The following is a 24,933-nucleotide window of genomic DNA, read 5'->3' as shown; positions in this document are numbered from 1 at the left end:
TACATCTTTTTAAATATGTTTACGGCCATGTACAGCAGGGTGGTTTCACAAAAGTTTGGGAAATTTCGCAAAAGTAACTCATTGACAGATATCACTTAGTTGTGCCTTATAACTTAACATTCCTGCCCTACCTAAATACAGTATCTAATAAGCATCATCTCTGCACCGTAATGTATAATCCTGCCAAATTTCAGGTAAATTCGTTCAGCCGTTTTCGTGCTACGTCAAATATAACTCTGTGGAAAATGCAATGGGGGGAAACACATTTTGGGACCATCTTTGATCTTGTGTGTGTGTGTAAATGTGTATTTCGATTTATATAGCGCACAAATCACCCAGGGGTCTCAAGGCGCTTGCTTAGGGAACCCGTCCTGGTATTCCCCTGTGAGATATCCCGGCAGGGTATTCACAAGGTGAAAGCCAGGCATCCCGCCGCGAGGGGCCGTAGTGGAGATTAAGCAAGCTATTGCCCAGAGTCGCAGAGTGTGACCCCGTGAGTCGAGTAGGCACCGGAGCGAGAATTGTCGAGTCCGTGGAATTTTTGAGCCCGAGACCCGCCGAGGCGGGGAATCGAACCCTGGTCCACGGCTGATCTCAGCTTCCGGGTCTGCCGCCTCTAACCACTGAGCCACGCTTCTCCACGTTCTTGGCACCCCCTTAACAATCCGCTCCAAAAATCTACATAATCTCCAAATGTAAAAAATGCTATATGTCTGGAAAGTTTTGTGGTGATTCGTCAAACAAGTGGAAAGTTATTAGGAAGATAATACCCAGGGAATTCATATTTTTTGGGAATACTTACTATAACTACAGAGTGTGATTTCTTTCTTTTCACATATTGTATTTGTTATGTATTTGTTTATTGGTTACATAATCATGTGACCATAACTGTCTGTCTATTTTATTTGTTCATGTCCTCCGTATAGTAGTATGCATGCAAAGAAAATGTATGTAGATTAAGATGTATTCTATTTGTTATGTATTTGTCTATAAGTTCTCTTAGCATGTGACTATAAACAAGCCTTTCCGTTGTTCATGTAGGAAATCTGAAACTTTAATAATGCAGTCTAGTTTATTTTTTGGGCTTCCTTATTACTTGTAGAAGGATTGTGCTACATATGAAGACCAAAGTGAGTGAACAGCAGTCATTGTTATAAATTGTAGATTTTTTTTGCTACTGGCCAATTATCATGTTCTCCAAATATTGATTTGTGTGGTGCACTGCTAGGTTAATTTTTCATTTTGTTGCACAGGGGTGCATAAAAATTTTTTTTTGTTTGGCTTGTTGAACCAGTTATGTTTTGTGAACAAGAGCATGCAAAGAAAACATATGTAGATTAAGATGTATTCTATTTGTTATGTATTTGTGTATAGGTTTTCATTAGCATGTGAGCATAAATAGGTCTTTCGGTTGTTCATGTAGTACGTCTTAACATTTACATTTGCAGTCTAGTTTATTTTTTGGGATTCCTTGCTACTTTTAGTAGTATTGTGCTACAAGATATCATTAAGTTGAAAAATATTATAGCGTGAAAAGTATGTACTCTTCTTACCTTCAGTTCCCGAAAGAAACGTGTGCACCCTAATATCCAATGCTGCCCAATTACAGGAAAATCCGACTGGCTGTTTTCCTGCTACGCAAAATACAAAAGTCTATGTAAAATGCATTGGATTTCACACCCGTTTTGGGACCTCCCTTATGTCTTTTTACCCCCTTGACCAAATGCCACAACATTTTCAATCCTCTTACTATAAACGGGTGAAACAGGTTTGCAGTTTTGTGGACATTCATCAAATGGGTGCAGATTTATTAAGGGACAAAAGTTTAAAAAACCCCTATCAATGGTGACCCTAACTATAACTACAAAGTGGCTGCCACCACTCTGTAATCTGTATTTATTTGTATTACACAGTGGGGATCACCACTATGTAGTTATAGCTAGGACAGACTTTGCATAGGAAGAGCAATTTTTTTGCATCACTAATAACTCTGGTACCATTTGACAAATCTTCACAAAACTTTCCAAAAACAAGTTCACCCACCTCCGTTCCTTCCTGGAACGTTTTGCAGTGATCCGGCATCTGGAGACAGAGAAAAGGGGGGGGGGCTCAAAAATGCTTCTTCTCCATACAATTTCAATAGGGAAAATTATGCAATGATAGAGAAAAAATGGCTGGACATAATTAGACCACATTTGGTAGAAAGCTCGATCTTTATTCAGAAAGCTTGCTTTTTGTGACTTGGTGTAAATCTGTTCAGAAGTTTTTCAGTAATTAGATTTAAAGCGTAGTGCCATCTAGTGCGATGCATGTTTGGTGGGAGTCCGATGACAAAATGAAGCGTTCTGACCAGGACTGAGCGATGTGATTGGCGGACTGTTACATGAGGAGAACTGTTACATCTTACAAGTTCCGCTTCACATCTGTCATTAAAGGACTTGGGAACTCGGTCAGCAAATCCTGCAAAATAAAGAAAAAAGAGATAATAGGGAAGTGTAGGGGTACCCTGGCCACCTCTGCCTTATGGGAGGGTCCCAAAGAAAGCACCCGACCCCTGGACAAAAAAAAAAAAAAAAGGAATTATGATCCTGCAGGACCCCTGCGGGAGCCAGCGGGCTTCCTGTGTGATCCTGCAGGAGTAGCACAAGACCGAATAAAATAAAAGAAAAAAAGCTAACGAGTGGGTAGGGATGTGTGGGGTGTTCACTTGTGGTGGGTTGGCTACGCGTGGGGGAGTTTGATCTCAGGGCCTGGTCACAGACCAGGCCGTATGGTCAGCTACATGCCGTTCACAGCCAAAGGCTGTGTGTGGTGTATAGTTGGTCGCCTGTGTGGAGTTTGGTATGGTTATAAGATGCTACTTTATGTTTAAAAGAAAAAAATTAAATTCAGTGAATAAAAGGCAAAAGATTAAAGAGACTTTATAGTTGGGTGAAAATGTCAGTAATAATGTCACATTTTAAACCCAAAGAACACTGAAGTTCACCAGTTCTAGTTTACTGAGCTAACTATTACTAATTTCCGACCATGCTCTGTTGATGACCTCACATAGCACATCACTCATGACATGTTCAATGACATCATTGATGACACAACTGATCACTCATGACATCATCAAACTTCTTGCTGTTCAAAAAACTATAAGCCAGTAAAGGATTCCAAGTACGAAATTAAGTAATAAATTAGCAGAATCATGCATACTATAAATTATCATTCATACACTCATAGTCACCTTTGGTGAACCAAGTTCCTCCTACGCACATCCTTCGCCCTGTACCAAACTTTTTATGGATAGCCAAACTCATGCTGGCATTCAATCACACGTGGATGGAAAAGTAACTATTGCCAACAGTTTTTGTTCTACATATAACCACTCCAATGAGAGCCCACTCCCTCTACACATCCAGGGACCCTTACGTGTTGAAGGGTATATACTCTGTACTGAATACTTTGCAGCTAGCTGACCTTTAGTGGGCAATCAAGCACACTTTGATGGGCAACTACCTGCTGCATACAGTCTTCCCTTCTATGTACAGCTTTTCATGCAGAGAGCACTGCCTCAAAACACCGAAAGCCCCTTAGGAGAACAAGCTCCTACCATGTACAGCTTTTATCCTGTAGCAGTGTTTTTACAGATAGCAGACTTCATGTGGGTAATACACAAGACTCTAGTCTGCATGTCATAAGTGATGTCAACGATGATGCGATTGAATATATCATGAGTAATGTGATACGTAAGGTCATGAGCATAACATGGCCGGCGGGCAAGTTATGGTTAGCTCAGTAAGCTATAAGTGGTGCTTGAGAGATTTGTTTGCGTTTAAAACTTGACATTACAATATTTACACCTAACTATAGCATCAAATTCAACTGATAGGCAGTGAGGTATCCTCTGCGCATGGTTCTGTGATTTGGTATTTGAAACAAAAACAATACAGAGACTGCATCAAAGGGAACTAAAACTACGACCGCCCCACATTGTTAGATAACATATGCAACTTGCAGGTGCTAAATATTCAAAACCAAATCAGTTCCCTGAGCAAAAATGTATAATCAGATTTCAAATCATTAGTCCATATACAACAATAATATCAAGTGTTCGTCCTTGTTCTTTATTTCATATCTTGTACTCTCTAGAAGGCTTGTTTGTACTTGTAACACAATTCTATTCTTTGATGACACAGCCAACAGCTAACACGTGTTTCGTCTATACTATAGGATAATACCCAAAGACTTCCTCAGGGCTGTAACAAACAAATACAGTGCCACTATACAATTTTCCAAACCTATAAACCTATGTTAGTTCTAACCTCCACCAAAAGAATAGAAGAAAAAAAGAAGGAAAAATAAGAGAAAACACCCAGTGTGTCACACCAAGTACCAAACCTAAACCGCTAAAACATTATTACCCATTCAAATCTAAAAAGCTTCTATAGTCCAACGGCACAATCACTGTTGCACCTTAAAAGAAGAGAATCCCAAACACCAGAAACTTTGTCAAAACTCAGCAAATTAGGACTTAACCAGAAGAAACCACACATATGTGACTGACATGCCTGAATCTGACAAGCGAGAGTACACTGTAACCTCGCTCCCTCCCACTGGGAGCAGACTTTTTGTCTGTTTGCCTATATGCTGTCAAGCGGGCAGGAAAACAGATGAAAAAAGTGCTCCCACATACAGGGAGCAGCAATTTTGGCTGCTCCCTGTATGCTGGAGCAATGCCGGCTCGCACTGTGAGGGGGGTACTGGCTAGGACTGCAGGAGCATGAAGGCTCCCCTCACGGTTCCCAGCGCTACAGACTGGGTTTCCGAAGTGGGCTCCAGGGCACCTAGCATCAAGAGGCATTGTCCCGGGGCATGGGGCTCCTGGGCGCGCAATTGACCTGGGGGGGGCTTGTGGCCCTGCTCCCCATGCAACCCTTAAAGAAGGTGAATGCATTTTTGATCTGTTGTAGCGCAATCTAATGTAAGGTGACTGTGAAGAGTGGTTGATTCCTTGCGTCCTGGTGAGAGCCGAGTCAATAATTCTTCCTTTATAATTATCCTGAGTATACAAATGCCCAAAATCAACAGCAAGGTCCGGCTATTTGTCCCTGCCCATTTTCCTTAGCAGTATGCAAAGGTCTTCCTGCCTTGTCACACGCTGATGGATAGCATACCGAAAGGCACCCGAGCCCGTTACCAGCCGATTTTAATGACGTGTTCATGATGCAGAGTAATATGAGAAGATCTCCATCAAACAGAGACACACTTATTTCATATAGTTAAGAGAGAATACCGTTGTTCAGCGGAGATTCACCTCTTTGTAAACTCGTCCTTTTCTCTAGCTGGAGATTCAAGTTATCACTGATCAAGACCTCGAGGAACAATCGCATTTCCTAAATTACATGTACACAAGGTCACTGGAGACATTTCCTCGTGGTCCATTACGCAGCTGTAGTGTAGCATATGCTCTATACATTTACCCAACAAGTAAGCACTTACCAATTAGCTAGTACAAAGTACTCCAGTTGGGTAGACCTTTTGTACAAAACTGTGGACTCTTGTTGGATAAAGGAGCATGTGTATGGGTGAGAGACTGCATGTGAGTGGCTGTATGAGTGGGTATGTGAGTGACTATGGATGAGTGAGTGGGTGCATGAGTGGTTGTAAGAATGAGTGACTGGTTGTATGAGTAGCTGTATGGTATGGGTGAGTTAGTCATTGTGTGAGTGGCTGTATGAGTGAGTAAGTGGATGTGTGAGTGACTATGGATGAGTAAGTGGTTATGTGAGTACTTGAATGGATCTGCAAATGTGTACGTGAGTGTTTGTGTGGGTGTATGATGGGTTGTAAAGGGGTGTGGATGGTTCTGTGGATGATGCCATAAGTGATGTCACTGACCCGTCACGTCATGAGTCATGTAATATGTGAGGTAATAAGCAGTGCATTGCTTAGCTAACTATAGCTGCTGAATTTCACTAGTTTTGTATGAGTGAAATCTGAGCCTAACTGTAACGTCCCTGTAACCTTTGTTTTTTTCAGTGAATTTCTAAGGTTTTTTAAATTTTATTTCCTAACTGTAACCTGTAAATAACCTTTGAGAGCGGGTGTGTGAGTGAGTGCATGAGTGTCTCACTGGGTGTGTGAGTGAGTGTATGAGTGTCTGAGTGTTTTTGCAAGTGCTTCCATGAGTGTGTCAGTGAGTCTGTGAGTGAGTGTCTGAGTGGGTCTGTTAGTGGGTGTGTGAGCCTCTGAGTGGGTCTGTGAGTCAGCACTAGAGTCTCTGAGTACGACTGAGAGTTGGTGAGAGAGAGTATGTGGGTGTGTGAATGTCACTTGGTCTGTGAGTGGGTGTATGTGTCTTGAGTTTGTTTGTGAGTGGGTGCATGAGTGTTTGAATGGGTCTGTGAGTGGCTATGAGAGTGTCTGAGTTGTTCTGTGACTGGTGCATGAGTTTCCCAAGTGGGTACTGCTCGATTTATGAATTTTTTCTCCTCACTTCTGACCTCTATTTTGCCTCTTTCTGCTCATCTCTGACTTCTATTTTGCCTCTTTCTGCTTGTTTCTGACTTTTATTGATCTTCTTTCTGCTTGTTTCTGTCCTTGTACTTTGCCTCTTTCTGCTCGTTTCTGACCTTTATTCAGCCACCCTCTGCTCGTGTCTCACCTTTATCTTGCCTCTATCTGCTCATTGCTTACCTTTATTCCTCCTTTTTAGGGCTCGGCTGAAACGCGCGGAAGCGCGTCTCCGCCGAGAACTTATTGTGGCCGTGTCTCCTTTCAAGGAGACATTCCTGGCCGCGCGCATCGCCTTGGAGGCGATTCGAAAGGAGCACGCGCACGCGAACGCGCTCGCTGCATTCCCAGGGCTCGTTCCTTTATGTATGCGAGGCTGGCGTTTCTCGGCGTCATTTCTCTTTCGTGTTTTTATATTTTATCGGCTGTTTTTTTTTTTGTTTTGTTTATTCCGATATTGCACTGTATATTGATGCTCCCTTCAACAAGGTCATTTCCAATAAAAAATGAATTGAAGTTTGCGATTAGACTGGGAAACGGACTGAGCCTGCGTTTGTCCAGCAACAGGGTTTTCTATTTTGTTTCACTAGTTCAAGGTTCGAGATCCAAGCTCTGCCCCTCATGAATAAGTCATCCGGCGCTTGGGAGCACGCTCTGCATTCATTAGCGCTGAGAGCGCATGCACGCGCCACTTCAATATCGCTGCGAAGAACGATCATTATAAAATTTGAAATCAAATAATAAAGCACGGCGCATCACTGAAGGCGGACAAAACTGCTCAGCTTAGTCTAGAGAGGCAGTTTCCGGGATGTAATACAGCTCCTCTAATTCTGATTTTATTAAACATCGGAAAGTCAAATAGGTATGTGCTTGCATTCTTTCTGTTTTTCAGTAAGGGCGACCCGGATATTGTTCCTCAATAAATGGAAGCCTTCGACGAAACTGAAAACGAAATGGCCGTTCTTGTCATAAATCGGCTCTTGTCGGGTTTGTCTTACCGCATAAACAAGCACTTGATTTCTATGGGTAGAGACAGAAGTCTTGCGGTTTAAGAAGATCTTGGAGAGAGGATATGTTTTCAAGTGGGACTTCCCTGCCATGCTGTAAGCAATGATAGATCTGCATGAAATTAAATCCTGATTAAAAATGCATGTGCGAAATCCTACAAAGAAGAAGGCTCTTTGGAATGTCAAGGAGCTCCTTCATGTAACAGAGAACATTGAATGTCGTTTTTATTGTTAGGTGGTATTTGTAAAGGCACTGTCTGGCCACAGCGTCCGACTCCTAAGACTTTGAGTTGATGGGTGGTTGGGTGATTTTACTTTCTTGGTGGTGACTAGGCCCCGGTGAAATGCTCGTTACACAGGCGTAATGACATCTCTCATAATTTTCGTCAGTTTTTCGTTACACTTGCTCAGCGAACTCCCTGAAATTAAGCTATTACGTCACACCATGTAATGCAAGTGCGGACCGGCAAAAATCATGTTGCGGGAGCACAGGAACAACGGGAACAAAGAAAACGTGAGTACCTGTTTTTTGTGACAAATGTTTTTTCGTACTTTTTTAAGGGCAAAAGTGCCCTCGCATCCAAATTGGACACGGGACACATGTACTGCTAAAATATAGTACTAAATGCCAGATTTGCATCTTGAATATTTTGTTCAATTTTGCTCCATTACCCAAAATGTATCATATTTATACAAAAGAAAATGACATGAATTTCTCAAACCACTAGTGGTAAGTCCCCTTGTCATTGTCTTGGTATCTTAATCTATGTCTCCTTGTCATACTGTGCATGTCTCTTTGTCTCAGGATTCATGCACGTGCCTTCTGATATTGGTTTCCATGTCCCGTGGGCGATTTATATTTTGGCAAACGGAGGTATTGCAGTCAGGGCAACAGAATAATTTACTCCATTGCCTTGACTGCAACTCCGCCTGCGAAATTATGAAATGACTGCCAAGCTGGTGGTCATTTCTTAGAGCATTGCCAGGAACTGCCGTCACGGTGGCTCTTGTCAATCCTTTTTACAGTTTTATGCAGGGCTCTGTGCATCAAACTGTTTTCTTTTTAATTTTCAAACAGAAAATCCTTTTTGAAAATAAAAAAGCAAAACACCCCCTCACCATGGGAGTCATCTCCCACGACAAGGGGGCATTCTTTGTCTTTTACTGCCCCATAACCCCAGGATTTGCCTGGCGGTGATGGAAAGTAAAAAATGGCTATATAACTTCCTACTGGGCCGCCAAAGCAGTTTGACCACAGCAGAGACGGAGTCCTCTCCATTGTGCTCAAACTAAGGTCTGGCAACTTTTAAATTCAGCGGGTGGACATAATGTTGGTGGTAAGCACACTTCCTCGCCATTGCAATGGAGTATGCATGCCACCACATTTAAATCAGGCTCCAAGTCTTCCTTACACCCTCACAGGCTTTGTCAGAATAACATTAACAAAAATATCATGTGAGAAATATTGTATCCAAAATACCAATGACAAAAATATTGCACCACTGGGTGTAAATTCTTTATCATTAACTCCAGTGGGGGAGATTATTTTTATAAACAACATTTAAGTAACATTATTTCCGTCAGACATTACATGGCAGTATTCTGATACCATGGCCCTTGACCACTAGATGCAAATATGGCACCTTCAGCTTTGGAATCACCAACCACTTCACAGAAAATAGCCTATTTCTGCCCTTAAGTGTAGTTTATAATATTCTTGGAGGTCACAGAGCAAAGAAGTAGCATACTCATTGGTAGGATGGACGATTCAAAATTATTGTGCACAAAACATTAAAACATTCATGAGGGTCAGTCTGATGTACTGCTAATGGGCATTGACACAGCCTGAAATTTGTTTGTGAGTACATGATTGTTTTTTGTAGTGATTGTATTTTGATCCATTATTGCGAAATATCTTAGCAAAGTGTAGGTTACTCTTGGTGCATTCTTTCTCTATCCTTTTTTAGGGCTCGTGGCGTTAACCGCGCGAAAGCGCGGTCTCGCCAGAGACCCTTTTGTTACCCAGGCAGCTTTCCAGGAGACAGTACCTGGCCGCGCGCATCTACTCTGGCAGAAGGCGATTTGAGCAGGCCACGCGCACGAGAACGCGCTCGCTGTGGCCAGCTCCTGTCTCCTGGAAAGCTGTAACACACAGCCACACCTCCCCCTGCTTACGCATGCGCACACACAAAGTCACACACACGAGCGCACCTACACACACGCACACACACATACAGAGACCCCCGTCCCCCCACACATACACACACGCGCACCCCCCTCCCCCCTAGAACTAAGCCCCACTTACCGCCACTCCGGACTTCTGCATCCTCCGCGGGGCTCTCCCTCGAGCATGGGAGCCCCGCGTCACCAGCACTGCTCTTCTGTCCAGGCACTCCGTGGGCGCGGGCTTCCGAAGACGGAAGTCCCGCCCCACGACAGGTTTCGTTTTTGAGGTTTCGTTTTTGCTTGCTTACGTCTTGTTAATGGACTTTGACCGCTGCTGAGGAAACAGACACTTTGGTGTGCAGCACATCAACCTGGCCCGGTCTGCAACCGCCGCGCCCATTTTAAAAACACACAGATCGGAGCTCCAAGCACGAAGTGTATAAAGGCCCGAGGTGACTGCCCTGTCACTGCCAAAGCAGAGCGCGGCCGTTTCCAGTAGAGGAGGCCATCCTTCATGCTGTATGCCACGTTGCTAAGTAGTCAATTTGTCCTTTTTCTTTTATTAAATCAACACTTTGCATACTGGGACTTGTAGGCCTTACTTTGATCCGAGAAAGTAGAACTCCAAGTCCCAGCATGCACCTCCTGCAAATTAAGGCCACATTTGGAAGAAAGCGACCCCTCCCATGACATGTAGCTGTCAGTTACGCTTCAAGAATCAATGGCTAGCTTTCATGAAGTGCCTCGCGTCGTGCAACAATTTAAAGGTGCTGTGTTTTGGAAGCCGAGGCTCAGGCCCTGCAGGCTGGCTGTATTGTTATTCATGCTCCGATCAACGGATCAGCCCCGGGCTGACCGGGTGAGAACAAGCACGCGGCCTGGGGGTGGGGTGGGGACCGGGGCACTGCACAGGTCTCAACCGGTCCCAAACAGGTCATGGCACGTACAGCGCAGATTCGAAACTGACCAAACCACTGCTGGGGGCAGTTCTCACGCTATTAGAGGACGCAGTACTTAGTATGCGCTCCAACCCTCAAAAGGCCACACACAACTCAAATATAACTCCTCTAAAAGTATGCAGCCATGGTGCAGCGCCACGCTCCCAGAAGCACAAAAACACTAATTAGCCCAACCTACTTAGCGAAAATTACAGCAGCCCTTAGCCCGACAAGATGCGGCTGCGTGTGCCATTTTTCCACATCGTGTATAGTTTTACGATCCGGCCTCATCCGGAGCGGCTGCTAATTGCTTTTCCAACAGTTCTGAGAAAATTAATTTGCGCAGCGCCTCGAACGCCGCCTCGGCGTGCCAGCTGGGGTGGCAGCAGGTGCCCACGGGGGGCGAGATGTACCCGAGAACTGGAGCCGAGGGTGGGACCCGCAGAGAAGTTACAATAAAAATACAGCAACTCGAGGGGGCAAAGATGAAGTATTCCTCAAGAACCCACGAGAATTCATACACCAGACGCGAATTTAAACCCACACCCGGGATCTTTTTCTGACATCAGTTCAGTCACTTCTTACATCTACTGATACTGACAGGTATTTAGGTAATAGCGAATTCATGATTATATTCATTGACAGGTATGCAGATGCCCGGAGTGTAATACGATATTTATTACCACTGCTGAGTGTGGGGAGGAACCATGAGAAGGTCATGAATATTGAATTCCGCTCCCTCAACAATCGCTCTCCATACATGGTTCACATAGCGCTCCTTTTTCGTGCACAAAAGTCATAAATGAAGGTATTTTTACCAGAACATCGAGACAGAATGGGTTAAATGAGCGAAGCAAAACGGGACACCGGAAAGCATTTGAGCTTCATCAGAGTACTGTTCTCCTGTTCGATCACTGCAACCTGCATGAGGCAGTAAGCAGTGTTTTCCCACAATAATTAGGCGGAACTCTTGTAACAACCTGAAATTTCAGCTTTGCGTCTGTACTAGTGAATACATGTACAGTGGAAAGCCCCGTTGTTCTAAAATTGTGACAGAAAAAAAAGCATTTCGTTACAACAATTAACGACCAGAAGGACAACTTTGTCTGGTGTGCTGGCTTTAAATGAGAAGCTCAGAAGCTCCTGTGTATTACTCTTTACCTTCTGTCTTTGTACACCTCACAATAGAGTTGTCTGTAAGTCACATGCAAAGCTATCCGTACTACACCCTCACGCACCCTCACGCTCATATACCCCCACCCTCAACCCCCTCACTCTCCCTCACACCTCACCCCCCCTCACCCTCACACCTCCTCACCCTCAAACACCCTCACCCTCAAACCCCCTCACCCTCACACCCCCTCACACCCTCTCAAACTTACACACCCTCACTCACCCTTACACCCTGACACACCCTCACCCTCACACCCACTCACCCTCACACACACCCTCACCCTCCCCCTCACCCTCACCCTCACACCCCCTCACCCTCACACCCCTCCACCCTCACACCCCCTCACCTTCACACACCCTCACCCCCCCACACCCTCACACTCCCCCTCACCCTCACACCCCCTCACACACCCTCTCTCACTCTCACACACCCTCACTCACCCTCACACACCCTCACTCACCCTCACACACCCTCACTCACCCTCACCAGCATAGCATAACAAAACATAGCATAACAAAATACAGCATAGCATAACAAAACACAGCACAGCATAATAAAAAAGCACAGGATAGCAAAAGATAGCATAGCATAATTATTCCCAACTCTCCTTATTATTGAGCAACATCTGACAGTTTACAAATAATCTTTATACACCAATTCAAAGTTTTCGGAAAAATTTATGCAACGCATTGTCATACACAATGCCAATAACTCAAACTTTAATGCTGCGAGCCCTATTGCATTGTAAATGCTTGTTCTACTTGTGTCTCACCTTCATCTTGCCTCTTTCTGCTTGTTGCGGACCTTTATTTTGCCTCTTTTTGCTCATTTCTCACCTTTATTTTGCCTCTTTGCTCATTCCACAGGGATGGTGAGAGCATCAAGGCCCTCGCGGTTTCAGCTGGCACCCCGCCTCCTGCTCTTGCACTTACACAAAGGGAGCTGCTGGAAATGCAGTTTCCTATGTGTAAAAGCAATCTGTTTAATCTCTTTCCCTGCATTCTTGTCTGCGGGCAGGGAAACAGATGAAACCTCTGCTTCCAGTGAGCAGGAGCACTTTGATAGCTTCCGCCAACTGAACCAAGCTGAGTGTATCCTTTTGCTTGGCATGAGTTGTCAAAGAATGTCATGCTAGAAGCAGAAAATATATAGTACTGTAGTTTGCCCATGAAGATATTTCCATAGGATGGAGCCATCCGAGTGCTCATGGAAGTCCCTTGTATTTGCAGATAGCGTTTACCATTGAAGCTAAAATTGTTGGATTTAAGGATAACTCTTGCAAAGATGGTAAGCAAGTTTTTTGATGGCTTTTTCACAGTTCTTTTTTTAAGAGCTTGAGATAATGCCATAAGCCCATTCTCATGTGCTATGTTGGTGTATAATGATGTAACATTAAATGTAGCCAGAAGAGTATCATCATCAAATGTGGAGATTTGGTTTAATGTTTAATTTTTCATTAATTTGAAAGAAGGGACTGTTATCCTTAACAAATGATGGAAGTTCCTATACAATGGGCTGGAGGTGCATGTCGACATATCAAGATAGTCTCTCAGTGGCTATATCATTGCCAGAGATGATGGGTCGGCTAGGATTGTTTATTTTGAGAAGTTTGGGAAGCATATAAAATCTCCCAGGTTTGGGATGGACAAGTATATCTGCTGTTTCATCAATGAGATTTAAGGTCCTGTACCTTACAAGCAAGTTCTTAATTTCTTTGTTCAAGTCTTCTGTGGGATCAGTTTCTAAAGGTTTGTAAGTGTTGGTATCCATTAGATGTCTCATTCCCTCCTTAATATAATCACTTACTTTCATGGCAACCACTACACACCTTTGTCTGCCGGTTTTATAATGACATCCATTCTCTGTTGAAGGTGGTGGAGAGCTTTTCTTTCTTCTTGGGTAATGTTATCAAAAACCCTTTTAGGTGTTGATTCCTTGATGAGTTTGTTGATGGATAAATGTATATATCAACAACTGAATTTTCACCATATTGAGGAGTCCATGATTTAGGATGGGGGAACTTCTTAAATGGATCTGGAAGGTCGCTTAGAAGATCAACATTAGAATTATTGTTAAAGTATTCTTCAAGTCTGCATCTTCTCTTAGGGGTTTTTCGGTCTCTCATCATGTTGGCCACATTATGGTCCTTAGGTACAGGACAGAAATAGAGGCCTTTGCTCAAGACGTTCTATTCACACGGTGATCTGAGCCCTCCAGTTAAGTCAATAACTGGGTCTGATGTCTGGAATTGTAGTAGCTAGCTGATGCTTTGCAGTCTTTTTTGTCTTATAAATTTTCTTTTTTTTATGCTGTTTACTTGCATGACTTACTCTGACAAGAACATCTTCAAAAACAGAATGATTCATTAAGTGGTGAGTTGGAAGAGGAGGTTTATGAAATCTTAACATGTCTCTTTAGTTTTGCAGATTTAATTTCAATAGCGTTCCTGGCAGTCATCGTTTTTACTATTACAATCCTCTGTAGTATGCGTGCGACTTAGAGTCACTTTTGTGTTCTTTATACGTTCCAGTTATTTTTGTATTTTGGTTTTAAGAATCTGCATTTTTTGAATGGTTACATAAACAAATGCTGATAGCAGGGCCATTGAGGAGTTAGCAGTAAAATATTCCATGAAGTGGCCCATTCACAGTTAGTTACTTTAAAAGGTGGCTTAGACATACTCTCCAACCCCATGGGATATAAGTTACGTTTTTTTATAGATTTGTAAATGTACTATTGTAAATTGGCACCTACTGATTTTCTTCTTTATGAACAGTGCATATCTAGGATGTAGATTTGTTCTTAACATGGTGGTTGATCTGGCTTGAGTGTCAGATCCAAGGAGGATACAGGTTTGTAATACTAAAAACAGTATACTAGAAGATAAAGAATCACAAGAAAACAGCCAGCTAGGGCAAAAATCTCGATTCAAAAGGATACAATAAGTGACAAAGAAATAAAATATCCAAAAAAGAAATGACTCACACAGATGGACTCAACAAAGAACAAAAACATATTTCCACTACAGCATTTCAGGTTCTGCCTTCTTCAGATGGTTTGCTCAGTGGCTGTGCAGATGACACTGATGCGCATATATATATATATATATAATGACTGGATTCGACTGCTCTCCTACCAATGGGAGTACCGTATAATTATTTAAGGAGGGAGACGGCACCATCGAGCTGTTAAGGCGTCTGAGGAAGGCCGTTCAGGCCGAAATGCATTACGCTACGCAACTGGTGAATAAAAGACTCCCAACAGAATCCCGCTGTGTCCTTGGGTCATTCTACAATTGAGTGGTCTGTTTTCATATATATATATATTCACTGAAAAAACCATAGGTTATAGACCATATATAGTTAGGAATTAGCATTTACAAAACCTTGAAAATTCACTGAAAAAACCATAGGTTATAGACCATATATAGTTAGGAATTAGCATTTAGAAAACCTTATTTTACTCACACAAACCCATTGAAATTCCATATATAGTTAGTTGCACTAACTATATATCGCGCACCCGCAATCCACTGCTGATGATGTCACATATTACATCATTCATGACATGGTCAGTGACATCACTGATGACATCACTGATGACATCATCTAGTGTCTGTGTGTTTTTGTAAAGTTTAAATACGTTTTACATATTGAAGAATGACTGGATGGATGGAAGACTGAGTGTGTGTGTGGCTGGCTGGGAGGTGTGTGACGCTGTGCATATCAATGTGTACTTGTATCAGTGATTGTATAAGAGAGTAAGTATGTGTTAGTATATGTGTGAAAAGTATGGTGTTCTGTGTTTAACTATAGATGAGGAAATCGAAGTGTGATTGATCCTTCACAGGACTGACTAGGTGTATGAGTGCATATGATAGTGTTCTAATAATAACTGACTGTATGTATGAGTAATTGTATGGGTGAATGAGTGAATGTGTGTGTAGACGTACGAATCAGTGAGTGCGTATGTAGTAACTGGTATTGGTGTGTCATGATGTCATCAGTGATGTCATTTGAGATGTCATCAGTGATGTCATTTCAGATGTCATTTCAGATGTCATTAGTGATGTCATCAGTGATGTCACTGAAGTATGGTGTTCTGTGTTTAACTGTATAGATGAAGAAATGGAAGTGTGATTGATTCTTTACAGGACTGACTTGGTGTGTGAGTAACTCCATGGATGAGTGGCAGTGTGTGACTGTCTGCATAGGTGTATGAGTGCATATGATAGTGTTGTAATAATGAGTGACTGTATGTATGAGTGATTGTATGGGTGAATGAGTGAATGTGTGTGTAGACGTAGGAATCAGTGAGTGCGTATGTAGTAACTGGTATTGGTGTGTCATGATGTCATCAGTGATGTCATCAGTGATGTCATCAGTGATGTCATTTGAGATGTCATCAGTGATGTCATCAGTGATGTCACTGACCATGTCATGAATGATGTAATATGTGACATCATCAGCAGTGGATTGCGGGTGCGCGATATATAGTTAGTGCAACTAACTATATATGGAATTTCAATGGTTTTGTGTGAGTAAAATAAGGTTTTCTAAATGCTAATTCCTAACTATATATGGTCTATAACCTATGGTTTTTTCAGTGAATTTTCAAGGTTTTGTAAATGCTAATTCCTAACTATATATGGTCTATAACCTATGGTTTTTTCAGTGAATTTCATTGGTTTTTTAACAGCTAATATCTGTAGCTGTAAAATGTATTCTTCTTTAAATCCAAAAATATATTTTATATGTTTATTAATAATTTTTTTTTAAAATATTTTTTTTTCTTCGTTCCCGCTTCGCGAATCGGGAAGCTTCCCGTTAGCTGACCTTGATGCCGCGAAATAGACCGCGAGCCGTTAAACGTTTCTTTACCGCAACTGCCGCGTTGGAAAACAACATCGTGACGCCTCCCGTCCGCATGACGTTTCGCGTTGTCGCGTGATACGTCATATGACGTGCTACGTTAGCGAACTGGTACGCTTACCGAGTCGCAAAGCACAGGTTTCTGGAAGCAAACCGGGAGGCCCTGCAAAGCGCTTAACGTAAACACAGCAGGTCATGTGACTTGGTAATAACACTTTTCATTGGTTCATTTCACTTTTGGTTTCCTAATGATGTAAGACTAGGTCATATAATCTAAAATGAACACTTTTCATTGGTTGAGAACTATTGTTTTTCCCAAATGATGAAAATCCCTCCTTCTTTCCTCACTCTGACTTTCATCATTGTGAGAGAAAGACCCTTTGTTACCAGTGAGCAATGGCTTCTTTAGTAGCTTCAGCTGGTGCTTCCCCACCACCTCCACCACATCCAAGGAAGAGTGGACCACCTGCTCAAGTTATAATTCAGCAAGAAGAGGAACAGGACGACGAGCACGAAGAGAGGCACTTTTTGCCTGAGGAGCCCAGGACGTCTCACCGGAAAGAAAACTTCATTTGGCAATTTTTTAAAATTCCCAAAGGTCAGAAAAAAGTAAATGCAAGATACGTAACTTGCCTTATATGTCAAGATAGACTGTCCAGAGGGACCGACAAAAAATACAGTTTCGGAAACTACACAATGCATCGCCATATGACTAGGTGGCATCCTAACAACTACAGTGCTGCACAGTTTCGTAACGACCTAGATAATCTCCCTATTATGGCCAGAAGATCTGTTGTACCGGAAGTAACGGGACCAGAGGGCAGGGAGATGGTGCCAAATATACAAACGAGATTTCATGAAGTAAAACAAGTCTGCGTATATTGCAGTGGATTCATTTGCTACGGAGAAAGAAGCATCACTCTGATCAACAGAGCTATTGACTATCATATGCAAGTTTGTACGAAACGCCCCAAATAATAAATACTTTTTTTTTGTTTTGTTGCTCCTGTTGAGCCCTTTACAATGAATCGTTTTCATTGCCCCCTCCAAGAAAAACCCAAAAAAATATAAAACTGTTCAGAAAAATTCAAAAAAAGTAAAAAAATGTTCAGAAAAATAATAAAAAAAATATAAAACAACAAAAACAATAAAAAAAAAGTTCTTTTCAGAACGACCTCCCCGTTATTAAAAAATTGGTACAATATTTGGGACTGTGCCAACCTCTATTTCTCGTAGTTCGCTTCCCAGTTCGCTCGCCGGTACCCGAACCGGAAGTGAACCAAAAATTTTTTTTTAAAAAAAAGAACAGTAAGTATAAGGGAAGGAAACAGACACTTATGTTAAAAGAAAGACAGCTATAGGGGAGTAAACTAGAGATACTATTACCCGTAATCCACTGCTGATGATGTCACATATTACATCATTCATGACATGCTCAGTGACATCATCAGCAGAGGATTGCGGGTTTTTTGGCAACGTGCCTTATCCACGGTTTAATAACGCTGCCTTTTGCTTTATATAAGTTTTCAAATTGTATGAAATATATACCAATAGGTTGTTATGAACCTTTAGGTAGTGCTTTTCTTCATGAGGTCTGGTCGCTTCCATACACATACAGATGTTTCAAAGATGATCAAGAAGTTTATCTGAATGGAGAGGAATGCACTGAGACGCCAGATCATTCACTAATGTGTAGGCACATACAGTTACACGGTTCATGCAACAAACACCGACCAAATATGGCTTGCGTGTTGCAAGGCACGCCAGTTCCTGCTATCATCCCCACGTTCAAGTTGTTGGAAAATGGTAGTTATTTGATGCTCAATAATGAAGATTGTTCTGGGTTAATTAAAAGTATTCCTTTTATCGTAACAGTAAGTGAACGGGTTATTTGCTGCAGAAATGTTCTATTTCCTCCCACACATGAACATAGGGAGTTTTCAATCTGGCCACAAATACCAACCTTGGGAGCAGATTTCAACGGCATGGCAAGAATAAGAGCTCTTTTGTCTCAGAGAGAGGTGGCCTTGAGTTCGGCCCGTGAAACTTTCGTGCTTCACATAGCGAACACCCGTACAGAGGTGCAGACCCTTTTCAATACTGATTCGCCTTTCCATTTCAGCAAGATGGTTCGGACTATCTTTAACGCGTCCTCCACAAAGGCCCTGGCGCACTTTTTTAAAGTTGTTACCAGTGGTCTCGTGACTTCATTTGAGAAAATCTTTGGAGTCATCCCTGCTTTCTTTCATTCTATTTTTTCCACTGTGCTTCGTGGATTCCCATTTTTACTTGCATTACCAGCGGACGCTCTTGTGCTTTTTTACATTTTTAAATATGGATGTCCCTCCTGTGCAAGCTCCCGCCCTGCAGCTGCTGACACTGTTCCGCAATCGCATGCTAGAATATTATGGCACAATGCCGTTGGCGATATTAAGCACGGCATATGGATTATCTTTTCGATTCTCCTACTTCACCTGTGTCCAGCCTGTATTTCACTGCCTGACCTGTGATTTCGATTGGGCCATTGATTTGTGTCTCTGCGGACCGGTTTCTCCTGACGTCGACTTTAATCAGCTGATGACTCCTATCATTACTCACGAGTTGGTTTGTCCTGGCGAAAGGATTATGGCTGTGGCATTGATGCATGGACTAATTGGTCCCTGGAATTTACTGGCGGCAACACAGTCTTTCTTGGAACAGAGCTTTCTTGAAAACCCACCGAGCTGTCCTCTGATGGTGATAGAGGATCCGGTGCTGGGAGAGCACGTATGTTCTTTTCCGCTTTTAAATTGGATGGCTGAACTCTTTTCGGATGAAGACGGTGACTTCCTATTGGAGGCTGTTGCAGCTTATTTTGCATACACAGTTATGTCATAGACCTTTTTCATGTTTGATATGCTGAGTACTAGCATTTCATTGACAATTCATTGACTTATTTGTCAAGTTTTTATTATTTAGCTTGCCTATTGGCTTAAGACTCGATAAAGTACTTGGCTGTTTTATTTTTCTTTAGCATTAAATTTTCCTAGTTTTTAATGTTTTACCTTGCGGACCGTCCACATATAAAGTTGCAATCTGCTCTCATGAGATGGCACTTCTATTATCTTATTCAGTTCGTTTCCGGATCATGGGGAGGTGTCATCTAGGTCCTGGATATCTTTACACCGTGTTAAGTTAGCATGGGCTCATTACCGGTTTAAACGCCATTTTTCCTTTTTTGCAACTTCTGCACACGACACTTAGTTGTTGCTTTAGCTTTCAACCTAGTAGTTCATCGTGGTTTACATGAGAATAATATGTTATTGCTCTACTATCTGCTTTGCTTGTTAAACTATATCTGTACAGCGAGTGCTGAAGTTTCAAGAACAACACGATACAGAATTGTTATGAGGTCTGATCTCCACGACTTCATACTCATAACATAAGTGCAGCTTCTGCCAATTCTGGGCATGAGGCGGGTTTTATATTGCTTTGCCGAACACACATACACAACAGTTGATGCGGTTCACATGAAGAGAGAGCTGGTGTATGCTGATGTGATTCCTTCAAATCTAAGACACTAAAGTATGGGCACGCCCTAAACCAACACAAACAGACCTTCTTAGCAAATAATATAATATGTGTATTAGGGAGGGTGAGATATAAGCAGCCGCGGGCCGTGGAGGGAGTTACGGTGGGGCAGGGAGGCGGGGAGGGGGAGGGGCAGGGTGGAGCCCTCTCCACCCTGCCCCTCCCCCTCCCCGCCTCCCTGCCCCACCGTAACTCCCTCCACGGTCCGTGGCTGCTTATAAGTGTTGCTAACTCTTATTCATTTACAGCATGTTAACATACTGTCACCATTCGCTTTTTATGTACTAGTAACTATGCTGGTAATTTTGCTACTGATAATATGTGTACTTGTATTATCTAAGATACTACGCCTGAGAAGACGGCATTAGTAAATAAACATTTCAAATACACATGTGTTCTTCTTAACTCCATGTTCTGGTTTCTAAGAAATATATAACGACCGACTGTTCATGAGTTCCACGTATCCTGAGGTACTATAAGTTCATATTCTGGATTGTCTAAACATTGAGAGTTTGTTATATCCAATGTGACACTGTACCTAGCTTGCTAAGGGGTTTTTGATTACTAAGGTGAGTTTTGGGGCACCCTAATTCGCCGAGGTTCCAATCCTCTGTCCACAGTTCTGTGTGAGAACAGAAACCCTGCGACAGGGGCACCCCCGACCCTTGCTGGAGCTTCATCACACTTGCGATACAACTCCAGCAATGTGCCACCTTTACGGCACAGATACATCGCGCATCTGTGCTGTTTTTGCCCCATGATGCGCCGCATTGTAAATGCAGCACACCATAGGTGACGGAACAGCGGCACAGAATGACTAACACATCCCTGGTGATGCGCCAGTCATCATAAATCTATCCCTATGCTTCTTATCTTGTTAGAGATGAACCGCCATATGTATCATCAAAGTTTTTTGCATTTCCTAAATAGCGAACTTTAAGGAATAAATAGCGATTCTTTACCATTCCTAGTTTGCGATAAGCTATTTGCTAATTACAAATTACCCATTCATTTCCTTCATTTCCATAGGGCGGTTGGACTCACTTTTAGCTCGAACGGCTGAATGGATTTCCACGAAACTTGGCAAAATTGTAAGGACTGGTAGCCCGATGTGCCTTTGCTATGTCTCAAGATATATGCTCCAGTGGTTTTTACGAAAATTAACTTTGAAAAATATATATTGGGCTACATTGGCCTATATATATGTTGGAGCCCAAATGTAGCCCAATGAAGCCCAATGAAGCCCAATGAAGCCCAATGTAGCCCAATGTAGCCCAAAGATGGCCGCCAGAGACAAAAAAAACAAATGTAGCCCAAATATCAGCCAGATGTAGCCCAACTATAGCCCAGTGACAGAATGACCAATCAGCTTCGCAAACCTCCGTTACGCGAAGCGGAGCGCTGTTACAGATATATATCTTTTTTTGAACGTTAATTTCTCAAAATCCACTGGAGCACATATATTGAGACCTAGCAAAGGCACATCGGGCTACCAGTCCCTAATATTTTACCAAGTTTCGTGCAAATCCATTCAGCCGTTTTATTATTATTATTATTTTTTTTTGCCCCGCGGGGCCCTTTTAAAACCTCCACATCAAACCTAGGGGGTCAGCGAGGATCTACTATGCCCCCTTATGGTCATTTGCCCCTTCGCTTTGGCCTCCTCTTGTCTCTCGATCCTACCGAGAGACAAGATGGCGGCCGCTACGGACTGTTTGGAATGTTTACAGACGCCGGAGAACCAATCAGCTTCTTCACAAAGCTCCGTTGCGCGAAAAGTAAGCGTACTGGAGCGCTGCCCGGTCCGCTGTTACAGATATATATCTTTTTTTTAAACGTTAATTTCTCAAAATCCACTGTAGCACATATATTGAGACCTACAAAAGGCACATCGGGCTACCAGTCCCTACAATTTCGCCAAGTTTTGTGCAAATCCATTCAGCCGTTGGGGCTAAAAGTGAGGCCAACCGCCCTATGGAAAACTCAATGTTAAAAACACGTTTTGGGACCCCCCTTTTTTCTCGACCCCCCCTGGACGAACCCCCCCCCAATTTTCAGGGGCTGCTCAGAAACAAAATGTGCCATTTTCCTGAAAATTTCAGCCAATTCCGTCCACAAACGCCAAAGTTATTTGACATCGAATTTTCAAAAATCCCATAGGAAAAAAATCCTAACTATATATACCTACTGGCGACCGCCAGTAGGTAATATATATATATATATATATATATATATATATATTATATGTGTGTATATATATTATATGTGTGTATATATGTATATTATATGTGTGTATATATGTATGTATGTATGTATATATATATATATATGTGACCAAGAGCCCGTGAGCTCGAAACGCGTCGTTTGTTTATGCCCAAATAAACAACTTTCAAAGTACCTGATGGTGTGGCTTGTCATCCTTGTTTGGAACGAGAGGATTCTGTGGATATATATATATATATGTATGTAGGCCAACACATTGCTGCTGTGTCTCCGGATTTGCCTGGACCTTCAAACTTGCCGTGAGACGTCCAAAGGGGGCCCGGGAGAGGTATTTGTGCCGAGAGGACACTTGTTATTTTAATCTACACCCACACTCGACATGTCATAGATCGCCAGTACTCACTACGAGTTACAAGGAGTCAACAGCCAGAAACACTTACCTGCATGCCGACATGGTGCATACTGGGAGTTGGAGTCCGCACAGAGGGACTACAAAGAGTTGTTCATGCTATTGGTTGACTCTGCTGGGCCCCCACCAATGGGAGTTAAATGGATCATTTGAATGCCGGCTGGTGTCAGTTTCTGGTGTTTGGCATTTGAGAAAGTCAGTAATGACGAAACGCGTCATACCTACCACGCTGCATTAAAGAATCTCTCCTTGGCTCCCCGATGTGTCCCTCTGGTTTCTTTCTCTGTGGAGTGAGGGATCCTGCTGTGGATATATGTATATATACATATGTATATATATATATACGTATATATATATATGTATATATTTTATATATATATATATATCACACCAATCACCTGAGTGATCCAAATGTTCTTCTATTTTACATCTTATTTTTATTTTTTATTTTTTTTTAGTTTTATATAACGCGAACTAGACCCGAACTGAATCAGGTATCAGAGCGCTTCACATAGCACCAGTTACGTTACATGAGGACACGCATTCATTTTAGGCACGGGGAGATTAAGTGATTTGCCCAGAATCACAGGAGGTTCTTTGGCGTTGTTACCGAGACTCGAACCCAGATCCCCAGGTCCGAGGTCGAGCGCCCTAGCCGTTAGGCCAACTCCTCTCCCCAACTCCTCTTATAACACTCTTCTTATTACATTTGGTTTGAATTGATTAATATGGTCCTGGGAACTTAGCATTTGGAGGCCCAATAAGGGCATCACTATCATGGAAATTAGTGGGAAGATATATTTATGGTATGTTCAGAGATGACATGGAACCAATAACTCTGGGTATACAACTTGTCCATTGTGGGTTTATGAGTGAATTATGATAACGGAGGCACTTATGGAACAAACTCCTATACTATACTATTAGTAGGAGTCCGGAGATGGGCAATGAACCTATACCCACTGGGTCTCCACAAGGTGACAACAGACATGAAGTGGCATCGGTGTCCCTATTCTAGGCTACAACATGGATGAACATCAGGATGGATGATTATTGAATTTTCAGCATACTGTCACTCAACAGGACAGTGCCCCTGGGAGGTAGTGTTGTGTGGTTCCTACCAATCCATAGGACCTGCGCATTGTTTGGACAACATAAACTAAGGGCTTGGTGTCAAGACTGTTTCCCGACACCACTGCACCTCCTCTACCAATCTTTGGGATGCTTATTATTTATAAGAAAAGGCGGCCTTGCGATGTATGTGTTAGGTTAGTGATGTTATGGATATGTAGATAGCATTGTCACCTCGTGGATGAAGATAGGACAACTTTTGTACCCGGTGCGCAGATAGGCCTAGTACATAATGTTCAAGGCATTATGATAATGTTGTCAGAAGCTGGATGTGTAAACAAAGTAGTTTCAGAGAAACTAATCCAACATTGTGATGCATGCAAGTGTGTGCAAAAGTTCACAGCTGAAATGTTATTTTCTAGGGAAATTTACGAAATAAACTGCTTCACAACATGGGCCTAACTCAGGAATATAACAGTAGGAGTACTAGTATGGGGTGCTCACAGTTTTGGTATTATTATTAATGATGCATCACCATCAATACATGGAAAATGTACATACATTTGGAACAGGAAATGATTGTTGCTACAAAAAAGGAATGGATTATGTGCGGGTATACCAGTCTATGTAAACTTGGGGTTCTGCAGCTTACTCCTCATATTGTCGACAAGATACACGTGTACACACACCTTTAAAGGTTTGATTACAATATTGGAGATCTTGGCACTGTTTCATGGCGTATGACATTGGCCAAGCACACATCGATATTTATGGACGGTACGAACAATGTACACTGAACTATAACATTTTGTCAGTAAAAGCAGCCAGGCAGGATAATTATGTTTATACAATGCACAAATAGTGACGTACACCAGATATTGCTGGAATCCATATATCAATGTGACGCGCTTTACGCACATTTTTGCAGCAATGTTTCTGATCTATGATTACCTTTACCTCTGGTTTTATATATGTGTTATGATGACAAACCCCGATTTGGCAT

At 42.4% G+C, this 24,933-nt stretch overlaps 1 protein-coding gene across 3 annotated transcripts in view; it reads left to right on the top strand.

The window, feature by feature from the left end:
* PHACTR2 (phosphatase and actin regulator 2) overlaps positions 1-24,933 on the top strand; it is a 662,085-nt gene that overhangs the window by 437,732 nt on the left and 199,420 nt on the right. The window lies entirely within an intron of this gene.

This window comes from Lissotriton helveticus, chromosome 6 (assembly GCF_964261635.1).
Source record: "Lissotriton helveticus chromosome 6, aLisHel1.1, whole genome shotgun sequence".
NCBI classification, from domain to species: Eukaryota; Metazoa; Chordata; class Amphibia; order Caudata; family Salamandridae; genus Lissotriton; species Lissotriton helveticus.
The sequence above is the reverse complement of the archived record's forward strand: the minus strand, read 5'-3'. Positions and strand labels throughout refer to the sequence as shown.